This window comes from Chiloscyllium plagiosum, chromosome 5 (genome assembly GCF_004010195.1).
Source record: "Chiloscyllium plagiosum isolate BGI_BamShark_2017 chromosome 5, ASM401019v2, whole genome shotgun sequence".
NCBI classification, from domain to species: Eukaryota; Metazoa; Chordata; class Chondrichthyes; order Orectolobiformes; family Hemiscylliidae; genus Chiloscyllium; species Chiloscyllium plagiosum.
The window spans coordinates 76,199,358-76,213,426 of record NC_057714.1 but is presented as its reverse complement, the minus strand read 5'-3'; positions in this window follow the sequence as shown (position 1 = coordinate 76,213,426).

Genomic DNA, 14,069 nt, shown 5'->3' with positions numbered 1-14,069 from the left:
TACCAGAAGCAGCTATCTTTGTAGCCAATTTTAGTACAGCTATGGCACCAGGAATACGTAAATTAATAACTTGGAAAGTTCACTGACATGTTCTTATAGCAGAAAATATGATAAAGTTAATCCTGGTCAATTTTCACATGAACACCTTCCTCCAGTTATAAATGTCAGTAGCTGACATTTTTTTCATATTTAACCATCCTCCCAACATTTCTGCAGGCTGCATATTAGTTTTTTTTTTAATGCTGTCGTACTGCTGCAGATAAACTTAACAATAATGGAATCTATACAATGGATTTGTTAATTTTCCCTTATTTCAACATAGATAGCCACCAAAGTTATGAAATTATATTTTACAATCAAGATTGTTATGCTCTCTTTATAAATGTGTAGCTTTTAAAATTTAATTTGAAGAAGCGGTTAAAAGCTAAAAGGATGACATGTTACATTTTAGAGTGTTTACTGTAACAAAAGACTAAAAAGACTAATGACTCAACACTGTCTTACAGGCAACTTATACTTTAAATTATAGAACAAAATAGACCTCATTCTCACCACACTTCTTATTTTTAGCACAATCAAGAAAAATATACTTCACAGATGTTTATTGTATTGTCCCTTAAGTAAACATTCAATTCTCGCCAAATTAATCCAAAGTGATTCTTAGATCTCGAGAGTTTAATTTCTGATTTTTTTCTGATTCTGGTAATGTTTAACCCCAAAACTATACTTCAGGATGAAAGTATTACTGGAGATCTTCCCTATAGCACAAGTAAATTTATCTGCTTCATTTTACCTCAGAAATCTGGTCATTTCAATTTGACCATGAATTTGTAGCAAGGTGAACCTAAACACTTTTGGCCTCTTGCTACTCTCTTTCTTTCTCTGTCACACACACTAACTCTGGCAGACTAACAGTACTGTGATAGTTTAGGAAAGTTTGTAACCAGAAGTCACAATAGTTTCCTCTATTCCCATCCAATCTTGAAGCTCATTGCTGTGAGATCAAGTATCACATGGGCTGTGAATCCAGTCTGATGGATTATCTTTGGAATTCCAAATATCTTTTATCTTGGAGGTAAATGGACATTTAAAGTGCAAGTACTTACAATCTAATATTCTCAAGACTTTTGTTATTCTTCTTAGGCTGTCCTTCAATATTGAGGATAATGTGTTTCCACTCCAACTTTATCGATTCGGAAATGTCTAATACATCCAATGTGTGATCTGCAGACTGGCACATGTGGAGCAGGTAGTACTTAACAAATTAGAAAGTGAAGGGTTTAGGGGTCTGTGTGCTCCTGCCGACATCTCGACTTTACCTCTGCATCACCCTGACAAATTTTCTTGATATGCACAGTGCCTTCTCAAATGAGCTGTCTCTTTATTGATTGGTCAAAAAAATACAGGGCCTCCAATGAGTTGCCACATAGTTTTGAGTACCTCAAGGATGTTTTGAGGACATTCCTAAAGCATTTATGCTGACCTTCTGGGAGTCTCCTGCGATGACCGATGGAGTAGTTACTTTGGGAATCTGGTGCCAGTACATGACCTAGACAGCAGAATTGGTTTGATATGACTATTGCCAAAATGCTGGGCAAGTTGACTTGGAAGAGGTTACTGCTGCTGCTGGAGCACTTTTCTTGCCACTGTATTTGGAGGATCTTGTGAAGATACCATTGATGATACTTTTCCAGTCCTTTGAGGTGCATTTGGATGTTGTTCAAGTCTCTAAAGGACATAACACTGCAGGGATCCTTGCTGCCCATTATACAATAACTGGTTTGAGATTCGGATCCTCAAATACTCTTTTCCTTTGTCAACGGAAGGCTGAGCTGAACTTTTTTCGGGACTTCGGACACTCACAGTCTATACACTATTAGCACACAAGCTGATGCTCTTGTCTCCAAGTGTTAACATCTTGTAATTTCTTCCCGGTAAAACATTTCAGGCTGTTCCGTAATCTCCAACAACTAATCCATTAGGCTGGATGTCAGGGAAAAGTCAGAACTGTTACATTTTGCTTAAATTAAAGACAGAGGCCCAAAATATCACCAACATTACAACTGTAACATTATGATTGAAATAGTTATGCTACTAAACTGGATTATTAATTAGAAATACTCCTTCAGGTACTTGACTGTAACACTAGGACACACAGTCCTTTGTAAAAAGAGCCACATATGCCCAAATGGCAGACTGGGTAGAGATGATTGAGAAAGGGTGCAGGCAATAGATGACACTAAGGCAACTGTATTGTAACTAAGTCTTTGCTATTGTGAGCATCTATTAAAACATTAGTACTTCCAACATTCCTTGAATATCTCTTCCTATTCCATCCTTTTCATTTCTCTTTCAAAATCATTTTCTGTACTTCTCACAGAAATATAATTAAAATGTTCCCATCAAGATACCTCTACTGCTTTTACTTCTCCACATCTGTACAAACATTTTTTCTATTTTTAGTCATTTCATCTTCCATTACTACTCATCATGTTTTCTCTCCTTTGAGTTCACTGCACAGTTCCTCCCTAATTCCCTCCCTCCACGTAAACTCCGAACACATATTCTCGGTCACACTTCCACCTTGCCATCTCAAATCTTTCTCGTCCCATTGTATCCATTCTGGAAAAAGGTTTTCCTGATCGAGTAGGCCTGCGTAACTCATCTCTCAATCCCTCCAACTCTACATTCTTTTGTATAAATTCCTAGGGAGAAAAATCTATGCCAATTAGCTTACAACCGCACTTTCAAAATCTCAATTGTCTAGCCCAAATATTTTCCCACTGTGAAGCCACTGCATTTTTAAGTTTGAAAACGTCATGCCCTGTAGCACTGGTGGTGGTGGTGGGGGGGGGGGGGGGGGGGGGTGTTGGGGGAGGATGGGGGAGGGGAGGCTGTTGGTTGTTGTAGAGTGTGGGGACATGTGAAAAAGGGAGGGGCAGAACTGTGAAAGAAGGAATGCATGTGAAAGTGTGGCAAGGTACAGCTGTGAAAGAAGAGGTTGAGAACACACTGGTTTTGAAAATTTGTGGAGCGAGAAATTCCTGTGTTGATTAAATGTTGAAACCCTGAACTGAGCTGTTCAATCAAAGTGCAGGAGTTACCTTTTTCTTGAGTGCAGCATAGGTTTGATTGATTTCTCACATTTTTATAAGAATCACAGTGAATATCGGCAAAGGTATACTGAGGAAAGCAGATGAATGAAGTATGATAAATTGAAGTAATAATGGATACCAATCTCAGACAAATATAAAATATACAGCACAAAGACATGCAATTTGGCACAACCACTTCAAGCCAATAGTATATTCCTCTCAAGTCTATGGATATTAACTTTATCCTCCCGTCATATTCAAGAATATTTGAGCCATTTGCATACAGTCCTCAAGTTGGCCACATTAGAAATAAAATTATAAATATGCATTATAAATTATGAATATGCATTATAAATAAAATTGGCCGATCACAGATTATGAAGCAAACTTAGCTAACAACTCACCAGAGGACATGTAAGATTTGATTACATGTCAAAGTACTGTTGGCATGTATTGCAAATACACTTTAATGACAGTCATATCAGGGAGGAGTTTTTTCACCTGAGTGTTGAATTAGGATGATTACAACCTCAACTTGCCCACTGCGAATGATTATTTGTTAACGTTTGAACCTGGACAAGTCATTTGCAAGGGACATCATAGTAAAGCCAAGCCAATCCAATCTGATGACTATGCACACATACTTTACACCAGCTTCTTTATAAAGACATTAGAGAATGGTAAGTGGGAAGAAGCCTGACTTATGTCTTTCCAGTGCACCACCTTCTCCAGCTGATGGACTCTGGAGCCAAATATCTCTGCCACACTTCTATTTCCACTGCAGTGAGCTAATTCCTCATCATTATCCATCTACTGCTTTCTTGTTTGATTCAGTAAATCATAGGGAGTATTTTTACCTCAGACACTTTAATTGCTGACACAGATATATTTCTGTTTCTCCCAGCACAAAGCTTCGTCATGAGCTGTCAGCTTTTACAATTAATCAAGCTCGTTTGCCATATTCTACACATTCACATACATGCATTGACATTTTAATTTAGATCTTATTTCTTTCCCTCTTATTCTGAACCCACACAATACCTTACTATTTTCTAATGTACCTGTCTTTCCCAATATTCTTTGTATCCCTCTTGAGTACTACCTTTCTGTTCCCACACCTATGCAAAACTGGTTTACATTCTCCCAAATAGCACTAGTTTATCACCACACAAGGTAAACTGATACCAGCCGTTTAGGTGCAACCTGTCCAGCCTGTAGGGACCACCATCTCCCCAAGAACCGATTCTAATACATCAAGAATTAAAGCTCTCCTACCTACACATTCTGTCTAGTTGCATATTCACTTGCTGTAGATATTCCTAATCAAGCTGTTCAGATATGTGCCTACACCGGCCTGGGGCAAGTGGGACTTAAACCTAGACTTTCTGATCCAGAAGTAGAAAATTACTGCATCACGAGAGTCCTTAAAATGAGAGAACCTCTGTGTTGAGAAAATTAGTGATAGTGAGATTAATTAAATTAGTCTTAAAATGCAAGATTTATTAATTGAAGTCAAATTACCCCAGTTGTGGTTTGAATCCATATCACCACAACCTTAACCTGGGCCTCTAGATTGTGTGGAACATGGGATATACCTTGTTCCAGTCCCACCCTGGACACTCCCATTCTTTCTCCAGTACATTAGTGCTGCTTCCCTTCTCATCCAGAATTGGAAAAACCCATCTATTTCACTTCAAATTTCCAGCCTCCTCTCACCTTCGCCTCATCCACCTCTAACGTTTCCCTTCCTTTCTTCTTGGATGCTGTCTGACCTGCTGTGCTTTTCTAGCACCACACTTTTTGGCTCTGATCTCCAGTATCTGTAATCCTCACTTTATTCTACATATCCTCACATCCTGTTTCCTGTAAAGACTCTATCCCAGTTCCTCCATTTCCATAACATCTGTTTCAATGATGCCAGCCTCTACACGGGGGGCCTCTGAAACATCCACCTTCTTATTCAACTGACGATTCCCCAGCACTGTGGTTGACATGGTCCTCAGTCATGTCCAATCCATCTCCTGCACTTTGGCCTTCACTCTTATCTTCCTTCCCTCAACAACGAAAGGGTCTCCCTAGTCCTCACTTACCATCCCACTTACCATCTAGTGACAATCCCACATCCAAAAGGATCATTAGCTGCCATTTCCACCACCTCCAGCAGGATGCCGCCATTCGACACCGATTCCACTCCCCTCCCTCGTCAGCATTCTTCGGGACCATTCCCTCCGGAATATCCTGGCCCAATCCTCATTCTCTCCCAACATACACCCCTGCCCACAGCATCATAGTACTTGCCCCTGCAACTCCAGAAGGTGTAACTCCTGCACATGTACATGCTCCTTCCTCGCTATCCAAGGCCAGAGACACACCTTTCACATGAAGCACAATTTACCCACACTTCATTGAATCTAATCTAATGTATTCACCGCTCATAATGTGGTCCCCTCGACACTGGGGAGATGAAACACAGACAGGGTGACCGCTTTTCCGACTTATGTTCTGTCTGCAAAAAATGACCCTGAACTTCCAGTTGCTTGCCACTTCAACACATTGTGTTCTCTGGCCAACATCTCTGTCTTGGACTTACTGCACTGCTCCAGTGAAGCTCAGCACAAGCTGGAAGAACAACACCTAATTTTCCATTTGGGAACTCTGCAGCCTTTGGGACTCAATACTGAGGTCAATAATTTTAGGGCTCAAGTACCTTCTCCCATGTCCTTACCCTAGCCCCTACACACCAGGCATTGTCATCACATGGGCTACTACCACAAAAAACTCATCATCAGCCACTAGTGGTCTCTGTTAGCAACTATTCATTCCTCCAGGCTGACATTTAGATTAGATTCCTTACAGTCTGGGAACAGGCCCTTTGGCCCAATTAGTCCGCACTGACCCTCCAAAGATTAACCCACCTAGACCCATTCCCATACATTTCCCTCTGACTAATGTACCTAACACTATGGGCAATTTAGCATGGCCAATTCACATAACCTATACATCTTTGGATTGTGGGAGGAAACTGGAGGAAACCCGCGCAGACACGGGGAGAATGTGCAAACTCCACACAGACAGTCGCCCGAAGCTGGAATTGAACTCAAGTCCCTAGCGCTGTAAGGCAGCAGTGCTAAGCACTGAGCCACCGTGCCGCCCGTAGGTTATCGAGTAATCCAGAAATGACTACCTTTGAGAACAAGGTAGAAGTCACATGACACCTGGTTATAGTCCAACAGATTTATTTGAAATCGAAGCTTTTGGAGCACTGCTTTTTCGTCAGGTGAACTTGACAGGCATTCTGAATGCTTGTGATTTCAAATAAACCTGTTGGACTATAAACTGGTGTCATGTGACTTCTGACTTTGTCCACCCAACTCGAACACCTTAGTTGCTAATTTTCCACCTAATTTCCTAAATGCTGACTGCAGGACCAGGTCCCTTTTACTTCCAACATTTTGTGTCCCAAGATGGAAGATGAGGTGTTCTTCCTGCAGTTGGCGTGTGGATTTGATTTGGCAGTGAAGAGGCCCAGGATTTGCATGTCTTTGGAGGAGTGGGAGGGGGAGTTGAAATGGTCGCCCACAGTGTAGTGGGTTTGTTTAGTGTGTGTCCCAGAGATGTTGCCTGAGAAGCTCCACGAATTAACATTCTGTCTCCCCGATATACAGGAGAACACATTGAGAGCAAGAGATATAGTAGATGAGGTGGGTGGATGTGCAGGAAAATCTCTACCAGATGTGAAAAGATCTTTTGGGATGTCGTACAGAGGAGATTGGGAGGTGTGGGTGCAGGCTTTACATCTCCTGTGATGGCAAGGGAAGGTGCTGGGGGTGGAGAGAGGGCTGGTGGGGGGCCCTCCAAGGGAGTCATGGAGAGAATGGTCTCTGTGGAACACAGATATGGATGGGGAGGGAAATATATCCTTGGTGGTGGAGTCTATCTGTCGGTGGCAGAGATGGCAGAAGACAATGTGCTATATCTTGGGATTAGTGGAGTGAAAGGTGAAGACTGGGCGGGGTCTATCCTTGTTGTGGTTGGAGAGGTGGGGTTCGAGGGTGGACGTACGGGAAGTGGAGGAGATTGCTGATGGGCATTGTTGGTCACATAGGAGGGGAAATTGCAGTCCCTGAAAAATACTTTCATTAGGAAATAAAAGCTGGTTTACAGTGACCTAGTGTGCAGTTCTCTCAACCTGCATCATTGGAAACCTGACCTGCTTTACATTTCTCCTGGTGATAATCCTGACAAGATTGAAGTTCCACTTCAGTGCCCTATTAATTTTAATGGGCACAAAATCATGGCTGGAGTGGAACAATATTATAATTCCAATTTAAGTCCTTTTCTCATGCAAACCTCTCCATACACAGTGTGTGGCAGTGTTTCAATGAAGCTTAACAGAAACTTGAGAAACAGTATCTCATCTTTCAATTAGGCACTCTACCTTCTGCAACCACCACTGAGTTCAACAATTTCAGACAGCAACACAGTTCCCATGAATTTCTTTCTTTCTTTTGTTTGTACTGGCCTTAATCTTGCTTTTTCCTGCTTTTGCTTGTGATCACAATTGTTCTTGCTTCTCGTCATTCACAATCCCCACTCTGGCTAAACAGAACAAAGAACATAGAACATAGAACAATATAGCGGGGAACAGGCCATTCGGCCCTCGATGTTGCGACGACCTGTCAACTAATCTAAGCCCATCACCCTACACTATCCCATCATCATCCATATGCTTATCCAAGGACTGTTTAAATGCCCCTAATGTGGCTGAGTTAACTACATTGGCAGGTAGGGCATTCCACGCCCTTACCACTCTCTGAGAAAGGAACCTGCCTCTGATATCTGTCTTAAATCTATCATTCCTCAATTTGCAGCTAAGCCCCCTCGTACAAGCTGCGTTATCATCCTCAGAAAAAGACTCTCACTGTCCACCCTATCTAATCCTCTGATCATCTTGTATGTCTCTATTAAATCCGCTCTTAGCCTTCTTCTCTCCAATGAGAACAGACCCAAGTCCCTCAGCCTTTCCTCATGAGACCTTCCCTCCAGACCAGGCAACATCCTGGTAAATCTCCTCTGCACCTTTTCCAATGCTTCCACATCCTTTATCTAATGGGGCAACCAGAACTGTACACAGTATCCAAGTGAGGCCGCACCAGCGTTTGTACAGTTGCAGCATGACATCACGGCTCCAGAACCCAATTACTGTATGCCTTCTTAACAGCACTATAAACCTGGATGGTAACTTTCAGAGGTCTATGTACATGGATACCAAGATCCTTTGCATATCCACACTACCAAGAATCTTTCCATTGAACCAGTACTCTGCCTTCCTGTTATTCTTCCCAAAGTGCATCACCTCACATTTATCTGCATTTAACTCCATTTGCCAACTCTCAGCCCCATTCTGCAGTTTATCCATTTCCCTTCCAAACTGCAACATTCTTCCACACTGTCCACCCCACACCAACTTTAGTGTCATCTGCAAACTTACTAACTCATCCACCTATGCCTGCGTCCAAGTCATTTATAAAGATGACAAACAGCAGTAATCCCAAATCAGATCCTTGTGGCACATCACTAGTTACCAGACTCCAGGCTGAGTATTTTCCATCAACCACTACTTGTTGCCTTCTTATGGAAAGCCAATTTCTAATTCAAACTGTTAAATCACCCTCATCTGCTGTTTCTCTGCCCAAGTCTCCAGCCTATCTATATCCTGCTGCATCCTAATTATCTGGAGCTCCCCCAATCTGTCATCTGCAAACTTACTAATCAGGACATCTACATTCTCTTCCTAATCATTTATTTGTTATTACAAACAACATTCTCAACTCCCAATGAATGCAGGCTTTACATAATTGGTGAGACCATGCCTGGAGGATTGTATGCACAGTTTTGTGGGCTACTTATTTAAGGAATGATGTTCTAGCTACGGAGGGAATGCAGTAAAGACTTGTTTTCCTGGGAATGGCGGGACTGACAGATGAAGAGACTGGATTGGTTAGGGACAATATTCACTCGGGATTTGAGGAGGGATCTAATAAAACCTATAAAATTCTAACAAGATTGGAGGTGTTCAAAGTTTGTGAGAAGATTTATAGCTTGGGTGCTCGTTATTGTTGTTCTGTTCACCGAGCTGGGAATTTGTGTTGCAGACGTTTCGTCTGCTGTCTAGGTGACATCCTCAGTGCTTGGGAGCCTCCTGTGAAGCGCTTCTGTGATGGTTCCTCCAGCATTTATAGTGGTATCAGAGGAAACATCACAGAAGCGCTTCACAGGAGGCTCCCAAGCACTGAGGATGTCACCTAGACAGGAGACGAAACGTCTGCAACACAAATTCCCAGCTCGGCGAACAGAACCACAACAAGATTGGAGAGTTTGAGTTGTAGGGAAAGCTGAATAGACTGAGGCTGTTTTCTATGGAATATCAGAGGCTGAGGGGTGACCTTAGATTTATAAAATCATGCGGATGCATAGACAAGATCTTTTCCCTGGGATGGGGAATCCAAACATAAAGGGCATGCATTTAAGGTGAGTGAAGCAAAATTTAAAATGACCTAAGGAGAAACGTTTTCATGCAGAGTGTGTATGGAATGAACTGCCAGAGACAATGGTGGAGGCTGGTATAATGACAATATTTAAAAGGCACCTGGATGGGCATATGAATTGGAAGGGTTTGCAAGGATTTGGGCTAGTTGCTGGCAAATGGGACTAGATTAATTTAGGATATTTGGTCGGGTTGTCTTGGAGAATTCAAAATTAAGCTCTAATAAAGCCAGTGTTCTGATTTCCAAGTACATTTTCTTTTTACTAATTTTTCCTTCTTGGAACCATTTTCTTTTTTTGCATCATGACATTTTTGACATGTGAATCTCCTGCCACTCACCCTATTACAGACCTCTCTTTTTGTTCTTCCTGCAGAAGTCAGTTGTACAAAAACCTATCTCATTTATATTTCCTTTCAGTTCTGAAGGTCCCTGACCTGAAATATTAATTCTGTTTCTCTGTCTACTAATATTGTCCCAAAAAATCTAGTGTTTTGTTTTCATTTCAGATTTCCAGCATTTGCAGTATTTTGTTTTTGTTATACATTAACTCTTCATCCAATGTTATTTTGAGAAGACCAAAGGTAATGTTCAAAGATGCAAACAGGACTGAGTCACACTGAGATGCCTGTATTTACATACAACGTATTAGTACATCCACAGGTATGAAAGAGACGGTTAATGCCAGTTTCCTCAATTAACTAACTTCAGCTGCTCTTCAGTGGATAGCTTCTATATTCCTACTTCAAGATGGATGAAATTAAAGTTAAACAGTAAAGTGTGAAATGTTAAGTATGAAATATGCACAAAGTTGCATGTTTAAAAATGCATTAAGATTCTAATTACCCAACCAACCCTCAGACTCTGTTCAAGTCCATAAAACCATAAGATGTAGGAGTAGAAATTAGGCCATTCATCCCAAAGAGACGGCTCTGCCATTCAATCATGGCTGATAGGTCTCTCAACCCCATTCTCCTGCTTTCTGCCCATAATCCTTGATCCCCTTGACAATCTGGAAACTGTCCATCTCCATCTTAAATATACTCAATGACCTGGCTCCACAGCCTACCGAGGCAGTGAATTCCATAGATTCACCACTCTCTGGCTGAAGAAGTTTCTCCTTATCTCCCTTCTAAAAGGTCTTCCCTTTACTCTAAGACTGCGTCCTCGATCCTAGTCTCTCATACCAATGGAAACATCTTCCCAACATTCACTCTGTCCAGGCATTTCAGTATTCTGTAAGATTCAATTAGATCCCCCTCATCCTTCTAAACTCCATTGAGTATAGACTCAGAGTCCTCAAACGTTCCACATATTTTAAGCTTTTCATTACTAGGAGCATTCTCATGAACCTCCTCTGAACACGCTCCCAGGCCAGTACATCTTTCATGAGATATGGGGCCAAAAACTATGCACAATAATCTATGTGTGATCTGACCAGCACCTTATAGAGCCTCAGAAGTACATTCCTGCTTTTATATTCAAGTCATTTCAAAATAAATGCCAACATTGCATTTGCCTTCCTAACTACTGACTCAACCTGCAAGTTTGCCTTGAGAGAATCCTGGACTTGAACTCCCACTTTTGTTTGCATTCAGACTCCTGAATTTTCTCCCCATTTAGAAAATGGTTCTTGCTTCTATTTTTCCTACCAAAGTGCATGACATAACCCTTTCCCACGTTGTATTCCATCTGGCACTTCTTTGCCTAAGTCAGACGTGCTATTCTCAGAACTCTTATATGCCCCAGGCAAAACACATCATTTAATATATATATATACCTTCTAAACACTGAATGTCTTTTATAAATGCACTTTTGTATCTCATTAAATAAGGAAACAGTTCTAAACTGCAGAACTGCTTTGGAGCAAATTTTCTAAGGAAATATGTGTGAATGTAAACAAATCAGAAGCCTGCTCCTGTCCCTGTGGTATGAACTGTACTGATGGGTGTGGGCTGAAGAGGCACAAGAAACCAGGCAAAACTACCAAAAGTAACATTCAACCAGCCCCTCTCTTCAAAAGATACACTGTTCCAATCGAACAAAGAATGGATGAAAATATGTTATTTTTCCATCAACACAGCTTTGATGAGATTCTGCTATAAAGGGATCAGAACTTAGGTTCACTGCAATTTTCTGTCAAATTCCTGGGCAGTACATTAGATAAAGCCAGATAAGACCAGAAGAGGCCAGACCAAAAAAAAACCCTTGAACAGCAAGCCTGAGAAGGAACTGACATATACTCAACAGTGCTTTGCTGACAGTCAGCGGAAGAGGTAGCCACATGATATCCAAATTGTAATTTTGCCCTGGACCCTTGAAGAATAAGCCAGGTCAGTTTTATTTTTTGATTTAAAACATGAAACACAACCTAACTTTATGCCATTAAAAAAAAAACACAGAAAATGCTGGCAATGCTCAGCAATTCAAGTAGCATCTGTGGAGAAAAAGCTGAGCGTGTGATCTATCACCAGTGAATCCTCTGTAGCCCTTGCTGATTCTGGGCACTTGTGATTGAATGCAATACACCATAGTCATTCAGTCCCAAAACAACTATTTTACAATTGTTGTAAAAGCATGAAAGAAGCTGAAAGGGTTAATGCTCAGAAGTGCATTGAGCATCGCCCAATACTTCATGACTCAGGCGGGGGAACAGCCATGGATCTCGAATGGGTAAGACCTAACATTGAGATTTCCTTTATAGTCTGTGTAACAACTGGCCAGATCTTCCAGAGTGTCAATTGCACTCAGATTGCTATTCACTTTTCTTTGAAGAAAAGGAGAGCACCGCGTTTCTGACAGAACATTCCAATCAGGAAATTCCTTCTGAATCACACAGCTGAACTTCAATTCTGACTGATCCATGGTAGCAGATAACAGTCAGCAGAATGCAAACTACACTCCCTTTCTTCATAGCAGTCATAACCTATAATTGAGGTGCTCAGTATCACAGACAACCATTTTGACAATTCCAGTGAAAAGGTAAGTACAGATTTTAAACGTGACATTAGGATATTAGTAAAGTATGGTGTCAGGTGGGTAGGAAAGTAGGGTGCCAGGTAGGTTAAGTGCCATGTAGGTAGGGGTAATATGTCAGCTAAGTGGGGTGCCAAGAAAGAAGGGTGTCAGATAAGATAGTGGATAAGTAGAATTCTGAGACGATAAAGTGTCAGCGTTGTAGGGTGCCAGGTCTGCAGGGTGCAAGATGCCAAAGGGCTCAGGTACATGATAGTGTGCTTAGATTCAGTTATTGTAAGTGAGACATCCTTGGTCTGACAGAGGGTAGGAGCACGATTGTGTCAGGTCCTCAGGGAGGGTTCTCAAGTGGGGCAGGGATTGTCTGGTCTTGTGGGCCAGAGTGGGGCTAGTGTCAATTCTGGACTGAAGGGATTTGGAGAGGAAGATCAGATTGGGTTCAGTGGCACGGTAAGATGATTGAGTCTTACGGATGTCAGGACCAGAGCAAACGGGTGTGCAGTGTCAGTTCTGGTGGCAGAGGAGAAGGGCAGGGTCCAGACAGGTGGTTGGTGAGGGTAGGATTGTTGGGTCAGGAGCTGGAGCATCTTGTATAACATTTCCTTGCTAACTATTTAATTACTTGTGATGGAACTCTCAGAATTTTTCAATTTAAAAAAGGATAATTTTGGAAGATTCCAGCCATTGCGGAATTGCCTAGCAGAATCTTCAATTTTCCACGCAACTTCCTTGGAATCTACTACAATGGGGACTCTATTGGGTCCCCACATGCAACACCCACCTATACCTCAGAAATAATTTTCCACTCATTGGAAAATCCAGACCAATGTCTATCATACCGTGTAACAAATATCTTGTTGCGATCATGCAATGAATTAAATAATGTTAGCGACAAGAGCCCTTTCTCATTAGTCTAGAGGGTGGATTTCCTGATTCGCATTAGAAGCAGCAGAACCTGTGAAGTCTACCAGGAAAGATGATCATGGCAGAAAGTCTACCCAATAGACGAGCTGTGATACAGAATTCATCTTACAACATGGTGGCAAGTAGTGTAGACGCCATGTAGCTGCATACAAAAAGCTGACACCTGTGAGAAAGGTGCCCAGTCTGCCTCAAGTTACACTGAAAGGGTAAGATATCTCAAAAACTGGAACAACAGATTTAGCTCACTGCTTAATGCTGCAAGCATGCAATTACAACACTCTTCACCACTTGCATGCTGCTATCAAACTGGGGTGATGTTCTGCCTGTCACAAAAACGATCTCTATGAATTTCAGTGCCAGTGCAATGCCAGGCATGTAGACTGCATGCCCCAGAGCATGCCAGATCATATCAAATAGTATACCTCTTCAGCTGTTTGCAACAAGCACAGTACTGACAGTATACAACTAGCCGATGCTGGCAAAACCCCACAACAACAGTATAATCTTAGATGTGATGCTGCAATTAGAC